The sequence below is a fragment of the Periplaneta americana genome, chromosome 1 (genome assembly GCF_040183065.1).
Source record: "Periplaneta americana isolate PAMFEO1 chromosome 1, P.americana_PAMFEO1_priV1, whole genome shotgun sequence".
In the NCBI taxonomy this organism is placed as follows: domain Eukaryota; kingdom Metazoa; phylum Arthropoda; class Insecta; order Blattodea; family Blattidae; genus Periplaneta; species Periplaneta americana.
The window spans coordinates 101306513-101322768 of NC_091117.1; positions in this window are offsets into that span (position 1 = coordinate 101306513).

Here is a 16256-nt window from a genome sequence, read left to right on the forward strand (position 1 = left end):
TTTCGCCCAACATATCCGAAAGGCTATTACAACATTATCAATGTTAATGTTTTATATAATAACCAAATTTTATAACTTATCTCAGGAAAGAATTGTATATGAATCTTGCACTTCGATTTTTAAGAGTGAAGAGAGAATCATTGGCCTCAGACAGTTTTTTTAATCTCATGTATATTCAAAAGTGTTTCCAGATCATCATTGGCCTTCGCAACTCTTTCTTAACTCAGAAGCGATATAGTGAAATTTTTTTTGACGTGCAATAATTTTCTATTTTCTGAACAGGAAATTTTTATGACTCTTGCAATTCGATTTTTAAGAGTGAAGAAAGAATCATTGGCCTCAGACGGATTATTAATCTCATAGATATTCAAAAGTGTTTCCAGATCATCATTGGCCTTCGGAACTCTTTCTTAATTCAGAAGTGATATAGTGAATTTGCTATTGACGTGCAGTTATTTTCTATTTTCTGAACAGAAAATTTTTAATTTTTTCTATAACTTAATGTTCTATTTTATTGAAGTAATGAAATAAGAAACGTATCTTCATTGACTTTTCTACATAAATGTATGTTCGTTATGCATCTGAAACCTTATTTTCTCAAGCTTTATTGTTTGTTCTTTTATGAAACTGTGAGTTAAAATCCAAAACTCTGTTACATATTGTGGCACTGGGATTGCAATAATGTTTGGAATTTGTAGTAAAATTTTGAGATTTCTTTTCATATATATTTTACATAACACGAATTCAATTATGCGCAATGATTAAAGCGTTCAGTGGTGAGACGGGCTGGAGTAAATAAAAAAAAGTTTGCAGCCACCAAATTGCTCTTCAAGGAACGGCCATTCAAATAGATTTTTAGAAAGAACACGTAGGACGTATATTTGAAATAGACCTTTCCTCAATCGTGTCACGAGGGAGCGGAATATTTTACCTGCAGGATTATTCTATTCTCTTGCAATAGACCCTAACCAGAAGTTTTTCGAAAATAAACTCAAGACCTTGACTAATAAATGTTAATGTAACAAAATGGTTTCTATTTGTTGGACTTATAATTATACTGAGTGCGCAGTGCATAATATTGGAAGAGTAGAGTGTTTTAAATGTTGCGCAGTGTGTTGTATGCCTAGTGAAAATGCAGACATCTACAGGGCATGTTCAGTAGGTTTTAGTACTCGAGTAATGAGTGCAGTTAATGTATATGGAGTAGAGAAAGTACAAAGAAGTTTGAAAATATTATTCATATTAGAATTTGAATTATAACCTGGAGGATGATAATTACTTCGATACTAGGCTCTCAGGTAAAATAATTTGACAATTGAAATATCACCTAGGTGAAAATTTTATTCATTCATTCATATTAAATAATTTCGTAGTTCTTCAGCGGAAACTTAAATAGTGAAAAATGTACATAAACGTTGTTGAACGGGAACCTTGTATGTAAAAATATATCGTTATCTCCCTCTACATACAAGGGGGTGAGTAGTTATTAAATATTCATTCATTCATTCGTTTAACCTTTCATGCTTTAGTTCATCCTTTCATTCATACATACATTGCGAAGCTAATATAAAAGCGCGTAGTGAAAAAAAAAACCTGTCTCTTGCAAAAGAATTTTCAGTTGGACATATTTGTGACTACAAGGAATTAATACTTTTTTTTTTTCCTATCCCTATAAGATTTATTCGTTCTATAATCAACTGCCAGAATACAGTTTCTATCCTCATAATTGACGCCAATAAGGCAACATCCATGAGGCAAATATGTCAAGTAATAATAAGTTTTGTGTCAGAAGTAGGTAGTATCATAAGAAGTAAAACTGAAATATTAGCAACATAAAAAAATAATGTTGCGGTGCGGCTTGTGTGGTGCATAGAGTAGTATTCTCAGGATGATACATGGTTGCAAAAATTAGTGAAAAGGCATAGGTAGGAAATCAGTCCAGACACTTGGTTACAGTACTTACAAATTATGTTTCCCCAACATATACAATATATGCAATTAAGCGAACTTCTATTGCAACATTATCAAAGTTAATGTATTTAATCATACTCAAATTTTATTACTTGTTTAAGAAACAAATTGCATATTATTCTTGGACTTTTGCTCTTTGAGAGTTAAGAAAGAATCAGTGGCCTCAGTCAGTATTCTTGATCTCATGGGGATTCAAAGACTTTACCATTTCATCATTGGCCTTCCCAACTTTCTGTTAACTCAGAAGGACTATAGTGAAATCTGTTTCGAGAAGCAACTATTTTCCATCGTCAGAACAGGAAACTTATATTTTTCTTTTTTATTTTATAATGTCATATTTTATTCAATAATTGAAATAACAAACGTAATTTGTCTGAAGTCCTCATTGAGTTTTCTACATAAAAGGATAGCCGTTATGCATCTGAAGCCTTGTATTCTCAAGCTTCATTGCTTTTTCTTTTGTTAGGCTGGGAGTTAAAATCCAAAATTCTATTGCATATTGTAGAATTGGGATTGCAAGAATGTTTGGAATTTTAAGTAAAGGTTTGATATTTCTTTGAGTGTACACTTTAAATAACACGAATTGAATTGTGCGCAATGTTCAATGCGTACAGTGGTGAGGCTGGCTGAAGTAAATAAAAAAAATTGCAGCCACCAATTTGTTCCTCAAGGAACTGCCTTTCAAATAAATTGATAGAAAGAACACAGAGCACGTATATTTGAAATAGTTCTTTCCTCAATCGTGCCACGAGGGAGTGGAATGCTTTACCTGCAGGTTTACTGTATGATTTGCAATAGACTCTAACCACAAGTGTTTTCAGAACTAAACTTAAGACCTTTACTAATAGATGTTAATGTAACAAAATTGTTTCTATCTGTTGCATTTCTAGTTATACTGAGTGCGCAGTGCGTAATATTGGAAGTGTAGTGAATATTAGATTGCTGACATTGTGTTGTATGCCTAGTGAAAATGCAGTTATCTACAGAGGATGTTCACTAGGATTTAGTACTGGAGTAATGAATTCAGTTAATGTGTAGTTAGAAGCAAAAGTGCAAAGAATGTTGAAAATATTATTTAGATTAGAATTAGATTTAGAATCCGGAGGATGATGAGAACTACATCGAAACTAGGCTCTCAGGTAAAATAATTTCACAATTTAAATATTATCAATGTGAAATTGTTATTCATTCATTCATATTTTACAAGTTAGAAGTACTTCAGTGAAAATTCTAATATTCATTCACTGAATCTTTAATTCGTTCATTCGGTTATACGTTATATTGTTGAGTTATCCTTTCATTTATATATACATTGCGAAGCTAATATAAATTTCCGTCCTGAGGAAACAAAATCTAACACTTGCAAAAACATTTTCAGTATGATATATTTGTGACAATAAGAGAGTAATCTTTTGTTTCCCACCCCATATAAGATTTATTTATTCTTTAGTAAACTGTCCGAAGACAGATTTTAACCTCATAAGTGATGAAGGATGAGTGTAACAGAGAAAAATTCTCTCCGGCACCGGGATTTGAATCCGGGTTTTCAGCTCTACGTGCTGACGCTCTATCCACTGAGCCACACCGGAATCACATCCCAATGTCGGATTGAATCCTCTCAGTTTAAGTTCAACTTCTTGGATTTCCTCTATTGGCCTACCCTCATGCACTGCGTCATAGATGTATGACAGTGGCACAATCTCTCCATACATCTGCAGAGGTGCACTCGTTTTGAGTGACTAAGCGGCCGGGATCCGACGGATTAAGCGCCGTCTTATATCACTAAATGATTATTTTTCGGATATCATATATTGTTACGATGTACCGAAATATATATGATATTTCCTTGCAGTAATTGTGCGTCATCATATGATGAAGGATGATTGGAACAGAGAAAAATTCCTCCGGCTCCGGGACTTGAACTCGGGTTGTCAGCTCTACCTGCTGACGCTCTATCCACTAAGCCACACCGGATTCCCATCCCGATGTCGGATTGAATCCTCGCAGTTTAAGTTCCACCTCTTAATCCGTCGGATCCCGGCCACTTATTCACTAATAACGAATGCACCTCTGCACATGTATGCACATTGTGCCACTGTCATACATCTATGACGCAGTGCATATGGTTAGGCTACTAGAGAGAACCCAAGAGATGGAAATTAAACTGATAGGATTCAATCCGACATCGGGATCGGAATCCGGTGTGGCTTAGTAAATAGAGCATCAGAACGTAGAAATGAAAACATGGGTTCAAATCCCGCTGCTGGAGAGTATTGTTCTCTGTTCCACTCATTCCTTATAAGTGATGCCAATAAGGCGACACTCATGAGGCAACCAAGACAAGAAGTAATAGGTGGGGTGTCTTTATATATATATGTCAGAAGTATAATCGTTAAAATTAAATATAAAATATTAGCTATATTTTAGAAAAACTTAGCGGAGGGGCTTGCATGGTGTATATAGTAGAATTTTCAGGGTGAGACATGACAGCAAATGTTAGTGAAAGCTCACAGGAACGAAATCAGTCCAGACACATGCTTTCATTTCCTTCAAAATATGTATTGCCCAACGTATACATTATATGCAATTAACCGAAGTTTTATTAGAACATTATCAAAGTCAATGTAATAAATCGTACCCAAATATTTTTACTCATCTCAGAAGCAAATAACATATTATTCTTGCACTTTAGCTTTTTAAGAGACAGTGGCCTCAGTCAGTATTTTTAATCCCATGCAGATTAAAAGAGTTTGGAATATCAACATTGGGCTTCCCATCTCTCTGTTAACTCAGAAACGATATAGTGATATCTGTTTTGAGATGCAACTATCTTCAATTGTCTGAACTGGAAATTTTTAATTTTTTCTGAAGCTTATTGTTCTATTTTATTCAATAATTGAAATAACATAAGTAATTTATCTGATGTCTTAATTGAGTTTTTCACCAGAGTGCTGCAGAACAGCGCATACAATCTGTTTATATTCGACCGGTAGCAGATGAACCGGCCATGTTGGACATTCTTTCGAATATCCGGTCTTGAAGCGGTTACACCTGGCTAGGCAGAACCACAGATATAGGGGAGAGAATACCAAGCGCATATCAGAATACAGGAACTCTGATGACATTTTGTAACTAACAAATGGAGTAATTGAAGGAAATTTAATTTTCCTAATTAAAAATGGGTTAGTTTGAAATTCTTAGGGAAACATTTGGGGCTAAGAGGAATGAAGTTACAGGAGAATGGAGATAGTTACACAACGCAAATGGACGCATTGTATTCTTCACCCTACATAACTAGGAACATTATGTCCAGACATTTGAGATGGGCAGGGCATGTAGCATATATGTGCGAATCCAGAAATGCATATAGAGTTGGGAGGCCGGAGGGAAAAAGACCTTTGGGAAGGTCGAGATTTATATGGGAGGATAATGTTAAAAGGATTTGTGGAAAGTGGGATAGGATGATAGAGACTGGACCGATGGCGGGCTTATATGAGAGCAGCAATGAACACCCGGGTTCCTTAAAATCCATAAGTAAAAAGTTAGCTTGAAATAGGGTTATAATTGATTGAATACTTTGTTACATTTATCTTCATAACTAATATATAAGTCAAGTAATGGACACCAGTTACACCAAGGAAAATAAGCGTAATGCATAGATGAAATCTGACGTGTAAACAAATACAAGAATAAAATAAATTACAATTACTGTATTTACAAAATAGAAGAGCAATTAAGTACACACTTACTATAGTAACGTTCATACTTCTAACTCAAAATGTACAGGCTACCTCTGAAAGAGTAGTTGTTAATATAGCCTATGTCTTTTAACTATTCTAAGTGGATGTATTATTATTTCAGTAATATATCTTTTTAGGGAGATAACAAATTATTAACAAAAATAAAAGCACTCTCAATTCTAATGATTGTAGTTTCATGATGCGTGCTTCAATCAATGAGAAGAAAAGAGGAAATATCATCTGAAAGGTACACGATGATAATCGCAACCTTGCAACGATTCTTGGAACACCTATATGACTCAATATACTCTGTCTTTCATGATCCAGAGCCGTCCAAGCGAGAGAGACTCGGACATTCGTTCAACCGAAAGTTATACTACTGCTCGAGACGGAAGAGCTTCGCATACTGTCTATAGCGCCAGGCGTTCAGTAGCAATCTGTCTGTTCTACCTTTCGTAACCGGTTATGCAGGACTATATTTTCTACATAAAAGAATATTAGTTATGCATCTGAATCCTTACATTGTCAAACTCATGGTTTGTTATTTTATTTGGCTGGGAGTTAAAATCCGAAACGCTGTTGCATGTTGCAGCATTGGTCTTGCAAGAATGTTTGGAATTCGAAGTAAAAATTTGAAATATATTTTTTCACGTATAATTTAAATAACACGAATTCAATTATGCGTAATGATCAAAGCGCACTGTGATGAGACTGGATGGAGTAAATAAAAAATAGGTTGCAGCCGCCAAACTGCTCTTGAAGGAACGAACATTCAAATAAATTAATAGAGAGAACACAGCGGAGGTATCCTATTTGAAATAGTATTTTTCTCAATCGCAATAGAACTCATATAATACATGGAATTAAACGAAATGTTTTAAATCTTACTCAAATTTTATTACATATCTCAGAAACGAATTGCATATTATTCTTGCACTTTTACCTTTTTAAGACATAAGAAAGAGTCCGTGGTCTAAGTCAATATTTTTAATTTTATGGATATTCAATGAGGTTGCCATATCATCACTGGCCTTTCAAACTTACTATTAACTCTGAATGGATGTATTGAAATCTCTTTTGAGATGCAACTATTTTCCATCGACTGAACAGCAAATTTTTAGCTTAATGTTATATTTTAGTCAATAATTGAAATAACAAATGTAATTTCTCTGATGGTTCATTCACATTTGTACATGAAAGAATAATTGTTATGGCTTTGAAGACTTATTTTCTCACCTTTTATTACATGCTCTTTTATTTGGCTGGGAATTAAAATCCAAAATTCTGTGGCATGTTGTACCATTGTAATTGCAAGAATGTTTGGAATTTGACGTAAAATTTTGATATTTCTTGTCATATATATATCAATAACACGTGTTCATTTATGATCTATGATCAAATCGTACAGAGGCGAGACTGGTTGTAGACAAATAAAAATTAGGTTCCAGCCATCAAATTCCTCCTCAAGGAACGACCACTCATTTAATGTGATAGAAGGAACACAGAGGACCGATATTTGAAAGAGATCTTTCCTGAATTATACTATGAGACAGCAGAATGCACTACCTGCAGGCTTACTGTATGTTTTTGCAGTAGATCCTAACCACAAGCGTTCTAAAAAATAAGCTTAAGACCTTTACTAATATTTGTTAATGTAATAATATAGTCTCTCTAAATTGGATTTATAGTTATACAGAGTGCGTAGTGCGCAATATTGGAAGTGTAGTACGGTAGATTATACTGTTATTTATTGAATAATTTCAAGGGAAATATTGTTCCGGTGCCGGGTATCGATCCCGGGGACCTCTGGTTGAACGTACCAGCGATCTGCCAACTGAGTTACCCGGGAACTCCAACCATCACCGTCTCAACATTTCCCTTTATATCCACACAACTCGCGTTGACTGACGAAACGCAAGAGACCAACATCGAGTGCACACAATCACTGTGTGACTTGGAATTGTGGCTTTGTGTTAACGTACTCAGTGACGTATATATTATGCAACTCTAGTCTTTCAGGTACAGCTTCCTGTAAAGCAGATTTGAATAATATCAATGGAAAAATTGTTCCGGGGACGGGTATCTATCCCGGGACCTCTGGTTGAACGTACCAGCGCTTTGCCAACTGAGCTACCCGGGAACTCCACCCAGTACCGTCTCAACTTTTCCCTTTATAACCACACAACTCGCGTGGGTTTTCGAAACGCCATAGACCCACATCGAGTGCAAACAATCTCTGTGTGACTTGGAATTGTGGTTTTCTGTTAATGTATACAGTGACGTATATATTATGCAAATCTAGTCTTTCAGGTAAAGCTTCCTGTAAAGCAGATTTGAATAATTAAAAAAAGGAAAAAATTGTTCCGGGGCCGGGTATCTATCCCGGGACTTCTGATTGAACGTACCAGCGCTCTGCCACCTGATCTAACCGGGAACTCCACCCAGTACCTTCTCAACTTTTCCCTTTATATCCACACAAATCGCGTGGGTTGCCGAAACATCAGAGACCCACATCGAATGCAAACAATCTCTGTGTGACTCGGAGTTGTGGTTTTCTGTTAACGTACACAGTGACGTATATATTATGCAGATCTACTCTTTCAGGTAAAGCTCCCTGTAAAGCAGATTTGAATAATTTCAAGGGAAAAATTGTTCCGAGGCCGGGTATCGATCCCGGGACCTCTGGTTCAACGTACCACCTCTCTGCCAACTAAGCTACCCGGGAACTCCACCCAGCACCGTCTCAACTTTTCCCTTTATATCCACACAAATCGCCTGGGCTGACGAAACGCCAGAGACCCACATCGAGTGCACACAATATCTGTGTGACTTGTGTGTGATTGGAATTTTGGTTTTCTGTTAACGTACACGGTGGCGTATATATTATGCAAATCTAGTCTTTCAGGTAAAGCTTCATGTAAAGCAGATTTGAATCATTTCAAATTCAAAATTGTTCCGGGGCCGGGTATCGATCTCGGGACCTCTGATTGAACGTACCAGCGCTCTACCAACTGATCCACCCGGGGAACTTCACCCAGCACCGTCTCAACTCGATTTACACTCGATGTGGGTCTCTGGCGTTTCGTCAGCCCACGCGAGTTGTGTGGATATAAAGGGAAAAGTTGAGACGATGCTGGGTGGAGTTCCCGGGTAGCTCAGTTGGCAGAGCATTGGTACATTGAACCAGAGATCCCGGGATCGATACCCGGCCCCGGAACAATTTTTCCCTTGAAATTATTCAAATCTGCTTTACAAGAAATTCTATGACAACATATTCAAAGTTAATGTATTAAATGATTCCCAAATTTCATTATTTGTCTTAGAAAAGAATTGGATATTATTCGCCCACGTTCGCTTTTTTAGGTTAACAAAAATTCGGTGGTCTCAGTCAGTATTTTTAATCTCACGGAGATTCAAAGCTAAGTCTACATCATCATTGGCCTTCCCAACTCTCTGTCAACCCACAAGCGATATAGTGAAATCTGTTTTGAGATGCAACTATTTTCCATTGTGTGAACAGGAATTATTTATTTTTTCTATAGCTTATTTTTCTAATTTATTCAATATTTATTATAACAAATATATTTTCTCCGATGTCTAATTGAGTTTTCTACATAAAAAAATAATCTTTAAGCCTCGAAAAACTTATTTTCTCAAATTTAATTGCCTATTCTTTTGTTTGGCAGGGAATTAAAATCCATAATTCTGTTATAAGTTATAGCATTGGGATTACTTGAATGTCTGGAATTTGAAGTAAAATTTTGATACCTCTTTTCATAATATATACTTTAAATAACACGTGTTCAATTATGCGCAATAATCAAAGCGTACAGAGGTGAGACTGGCTGGACACAAAATTAAGAATAGGCTGTAGCCACCAAATTGCTCCTCAGGGAACGACCATTCAAATGAAGTCATAGAGAGAACACAGAGTACCAACATTTGATCGAGTTCTTTCTTCAATCATGTTTGAGGCAGTGGAATGCTCTACCTGCAATTTTACTCTATGCTTATGCAATAGCCCCACATGTGTCCACAATTGTTTTCAAAAATAAACTTAGGACCTTTACCAATAGATGTTAGTGTAACAAAATAGTCTATTTGTTGGATTGATGTTTATACTGAGTGCACAGTGCGTAACAATGATAGTGCAGTGAGTTTTATAGGATGCGCAGTGTTGTAGGCCTTTTGAAAGTGCAGTGACCTAGAGGGTCGATTTCTAAAACGAGGTCTAGACAACGGCCATGGCTTTAAACCGCGTTTGGGTTTATAAAACAACATCTTCTCCATTTTTCTAAGCCAGGACTCGAAACCATGGTCTGAAGCAGATTCCACGGCTGGGGTAAGTTTAAAACCAGGGCTTCATGTATACAATATGGAGTTAGTAGATCAGGTGAATATTTATTGAAGGAAAATTTGTTTCTACAAAATTAAATCCCTTGCTTAGAGTGATAAGAGACAGGAATAATCCATGTAGCTATATAACGACGATAATTTCAGGCGAATATATTGATTTTCGAAGGAATCAACGGAAAATTTAGCAAGAACGCTAATCAATAATCTGCAACTAAATGCAAGAAGCAGCGGGTTGACAGTTCTTTATACCTTCTTGTTGCTTTGAGGGAAGTAAGATATAACATTTTATATTATTATACGTTTATGCCTATGGGACGATATATCTTAATTCTTAATCTTTACAGTACTTTTGGACATTTTATTTAATACTCGAAATTGATGTGGGCCTATAGGATTACAAAACAAACGTAAATTTGTCTTCTTATTTCAATTTTTATGCTACTTGGGCTTCCCACGTAGTACTAGCATAGTATATGTGAAAATAGAACCGTAGTAGATTTTAGCTTCATTTGAAATTTCATTCCAGTTAATATTTAGGTTATTGATTCCTTTGAACCGGGTTTACAGGTAGTTAATGTTGGCAATACTTATGAACAAATGATAAACTACAACAGAAACGCACGATACCGGTATGTGCTAGTTATTTTGGCAATATTAATGTTGTACCTAAAAATCCGTTCCCTATTAAATACTTAGTAGGGGAGAGTCGGGTAGTATCGGACATCGGGTAATATCGGACAGTGCGTTTTCTTACATCTACCAACATATAGTAGTACCTGAATGACATGGTTACGTTTCTCTGTGCGACATCACTGAAACGTAACCATGTCAATCAGGTACTATCATCGTGTGGTAGATGAAAGAAACTCACTGTCCGATATTACCCGATGTCCGATCCTACCCGACTCTCCCCTAATGCTAGTATTTTAATCGCAGAAATATTATTCTGTAAATTAGTATATATAACAATACTTAGGTGAGAACAAAAGAATGTAACTTACTTTAATTCATTAAAAATATTAATCCTGATGTCAATTCTTTTTAATATCGACTGTTTACAAGAATAAAAAGCGATTCTGAGCTGCGTTGGCATATATATAACCCACGAATCTCGGTTTCTTCTCAATCCGCGTCACGACTTCGTTTTAGAAATCGCATTAGGATTCAGACCTCGATCGCCGTTCAAAAGCCGAGGTTTGGAAAGACGATTTCGTCCGTGTTTTAGAAATTGACCCAGAGAGTCTGTTGAGTAGATTCTAGTACTCGAGTAACGAGTACAGTTAATTTTTAGTGGGTAGAGAAAGTACAGAGAATGTTGAAAATATAATTCATATTAAAATTGAAAATATAATTCGGAGGATGATACATAAGAACTGCATGGAAAATAGACACTATGGTAAAATCACATCACAACTTAAACATTCATAAGGTGAAATTTTTATTCATTCATTCTTCATTCATTCATTAAATATGATATTAGTTCTTCTGTGAAAACTTTAATAAAGAAAAGTGTATATCGACGACTTTGAACAGCAACCTCTTATAGAAATATTCGTTCAATATAAGACTTCACTTGATTCTCATCAAAAAAAGTTTTTCCAAACTTCTGCAAGCATAGGGTATGTCAAGCCATGGATATAATGACCAGAATAATATCTAGTTGTGACAGACATTTATTTGTTTTTTCTAGAGATATTGAAATGTTTTATTTTTTCGCTCTGGCCTTCTGTAATATTCAAATTTTGGCATACGAGGTTGGTGATGTACAACAGCGATATATTAGTATAACATATCTCATTATAGCGTCAATGAAATGTGTTCTATTGTGTCAGTGAAATGTGTTATAGAGTGTGAGTAAAATGTGTCCTAAAGTGGCAGTGAATTGCGTCATAGTGCCACTACAGTGAGTGAGATGAGAGTAAAGTGAAAGACTATTGAAACTTTTGTAGGGACTATACATATGTAGGTTGTATTGCAAATTAGATAATTTATTATTAGGTTATTTTATGTATTAAGTTATTTTATGTTTTATTAGGTTATTTTATGTTTTATTATTATTATTGTGTTAAATTGTATATTGTGTTAAATTGTATTGTGTATTCTTATTGTATTGTGTATTGTAATATTATTGTGTATTGTTTATATTGTGTATAACACTGCCACCGGGTGCTTGCCCACTTGCAGTGTAAATAAATTCATACATACATATAGGTCGTTGATTATGTTTTGTTGGTAGTACGCTTCTCTACTCTCTTCGATTTGTTATGTTTCTGTAATTCTTTAGTTTTTCTGTCAGAATATCTTTTTTCATATATTGTTATTCTTTCTGTAACTACTACTGGGCGAAAACCCATTTGTAGTTAACAAATATTTATTCATTCCTTAATTCGTTCATTTATTCTTTCATTTACTCATACATTGCGAAGCAAATATGAAGGCGGGTCATGAGAAAACAAAATCTATCTCTTGCAAATAATTTTTCAGTAGGACATTTTTGAGACTATAAAAATGCAGGATTTGTTTTCCACTTCCTCTAAGATGTAATTGTTCTTCAGTCACCTGTACGAAGACAGGTTTTAATATCGTAAGTGACGCCAATAAGGCAACATTTGTGAGCCAAATAAGCCAAGAGATAATGGGTGGGGTGGCAAGTTACTTTCCCTTCATATATATATATATATATATATATATATATATATAAATATATATACATATGCCAGAACTAGAATCATAAGGAAGAAATGTTTAATTATTAGGAACAATGAAAATAAAAGCTGCGGATGGGCTTGTGTGGTGCATAGAATAGAATTTTCCACAATGACTACAGCAAAATTTAATTAATACGCATAGAAACCAAATCCGTTCAGACATATGTTTACAGTATTTTAAATTATATTTTGCTCAACATACAGAATATACGCAATTAACCGAATTTCTATCGCAACCTTATCAAATTTTATGTTTTAAAAGATACACAAATTTTATTATTTATCTCAAAATGAATTGGATATTATTCTTGCACTCATGCTTTTTAATAGTTACGAGAAAGTCAGTGACGTCGGTCTGTATTTCTAATCTCATGGAGATTCAAAAAGTCTGTCATATCATTATTGGCCTCCCCCACTCTCTGTTAAATCTAAACTGATATAGTGAAATCTGTTTTGAGATGTAACTGTTTTGCATTGTCAGAACATAAATGTTTTAGGTCTGTGTAAAATTTAGTGTTCATTTTTATTCAGTACTTTCAGTAACAAACGTAATATGTCTGATGACTTCATTCAGTTTCATACATTAAAATAGTATTTACGTTATGCGTCTGAAGTCGAAAAATTTTAAGCTTCATTTTTTATTTTTGTTTGGGTGGGAGTTTAAAGTATAAAATTCTGTTGCATATTGTAGCATTGGGATTGCAAGATTGTTTGGAATGGAAGCAATGTATTGATATATCTTTTCATATCTGTCTTTACATTTCCTGGCAATCACTGCATTTTAAAAATGCAACTTGCTGTCAAAATTCCAATTAAGACACTCGAATTTGAACCGTATATTATATGTAAAACATTCATTAACAGAATTTCAATAATTTGTATTTTTCACAGCAATACGATGTTTTAAAACCCGAGTTTGTCAAAACTCTAAAGTAGTTTTGGTTTTTTTGTGTTTTTAATTGGACCGTCGAAATTGCTTTTGTTAGATCGTATGATTTACCTAATACTTATATATTAATATGTTTGCTATGTTTTCACTGAAGCGCGAAATTCTTTCCGAACAGACTGCATAGAACCTTATCCTTTCATTTATTCCTTTTTTTTTTATTTATTTCTTGCGTTCAATTTCACTCATTTTGTAACAATATCACGATACGAAGTAAGTTGTAATATTTACAACAATAATTCTGAGAGTAAATTGGTTACTATAAACGGCGCAATGACTGGCAGTAAAAATGTAAACTTTGCTTGTTAACAGCACATAGCCCATTAGGCCTATATCTGGAAACAGTGATGCTCCTTGAGGCTAGTAATGTCTTTGGACACGATTTGTAACTACTTCCGGGTACCGTGTTAGTTGGCCACTGTATATATTTAAATATGTTTAAATAACAGAAGTTCATTCTTCCTTTTACTCCTTAATTAATTAATTAATGTTAATTAATGCATTTATTCATTCGTTTTAAATAATATAATAGTTCTCATGTGGTAATATTAATAGTGAAAAGTGTATATCGACAATGTTGAACGGCAACTTTGTATATAAAAATATGAACGAAATAATATTTCTCTTGACTCGTCAAATAAATTTTCTCGAATCATCTGTAAACGCATCATAAGTGAAAGGTTTCATATAAACATGAGAACAAGAGACTTAAATACTCTTTTATTGCCAGACATTAGTTAGTTTTTTTTTTAGAGTTATTGAATTGTTTTTTTTCTCCCTCCTACAAAATTGAAATTTTAGACGTAGGAGCTTGGTATTTAGCTGCTTTCTTAATTCATATTTTTTTAATTACAACCAGCAAAAATCTGTTGATCAAATCTGATGGAAGCCTGATCTCCGATCAAATACTGATTGTTCTTTGTGCAACAGAAATAGAACTGATGGCCAATCAAACCCTCCTTGATCGCCAATCATATTTTGATCGGTGTTTTTGCACCCAGGCCTAGGTTTTTCTGTCAGAGTGTGTTTTCTTCATATATTGTTCTTTCGTACGTTCGTTTGTTACCTAGTGAATTCCTTAGTTAGTCCGTCAGTAAGTTAGTCAGTCAGTTAGTTCGTTCATTCGTTTACAAATTAATTGATTCATACTGCGAAGCTAATACAAAGACGAAAATATAATCTATCTCATTGCTAATAATAAACTTACAATAGGACATTCTTAGTCTAAAAGAAATATATGTTTTATTTTCCGCTCCCTATATATGTAGTTGTTTTTTAGTCAACTGTCCGAAGACAGATTTGAATCTCAAAAGACAACACTGATGGGGCAACGAAGCCACGAGATAATGGGCTAGAGTAGCCAGTTCCTCTCCCCCTTTCCGAAACTAAAATATATGCCAGAAGTAGTATCATAAGAATTAAATATAAAATATTAGCAACATTTTAGAATAAGGTTGCGGAGGGGCTTGTATGGTGCAGAATATCATTTTCAGGATGATACGTGACGGCAAAAATTAATCAAAACGCATTGGAACGAAATCAGTCCAGACACATGGTTACGTTATTTCCAAATATGTTTCGCCCAACATATCCGAAAGGCTATTACAACATTATCAATGTTAATGTTTTATATAATAACCAAATTTTATAACTTATCTCAGGAAAGAATTGTATATGAATCTTGCACTTCGATTTTTAAGAGTGAAGAGAGAATCGTTGGCCTCAGACAGTTTTTTTAATCTCATGGATATTCAAAAGTGTTTCCAGATCATCATTGGCCTTCGCAACTCTTTCTTAACTCAGAAGCGATATAGTGAAATTTTTTTTTGACGTGCAATAATTTTCTATTTTCTGAACAGGAAATTTTTATGATTCTTGCAATTCGATTTTTAAGAGTGAAGAAAGAATCATTGGCCTCAGACGGTTTTTTTAATCTCATGGATATTCAAAAGTGTTTCCAGATCATCATTGGCCTTCGCAACTCTTTCTTAATTCAGAAGTGATATAGTGAATTTGCTATTGACGTGCAGTTATTTTCTATTTTCTGAACAGAAAATTTTTAATTTTTTCTGTAACTTAATGTTCTATTTTATTGAAGTAATGAAATAAGAAACGTAACTTCATTGAGTTTTCTACATAAATGAATGTTCGTTATGCATCTGAAACCTTATTTTCTCAAGCTTTATTGTTTGTTCTTTTATGAAACTGTGAGTTAAAATCCAAAACTCTGTTACATATTGTGGCACTGGGATTGCAATAATGTTTTTTGAAATTGTAGTAAAATTTTGAGATTTCATTTCATGTATATTTTACATAACACGAATTCAATTATGCGCAATGATTAAAGCGTTCAGTGGTGAGACGGGCTGGAGTAAATAAAAAAAAGTTTGCAGCCACCAAATTGCTCTTCAAGGAACGACCATTCAAATAGATTTATAGAAAGAACACGGAGGACGTATATTTGAAATAGACCTTTCCTCAATCGTGTCATGAGGGAGCGGAATATTTTACCTGCAGGATTATTCTATTCTCTTG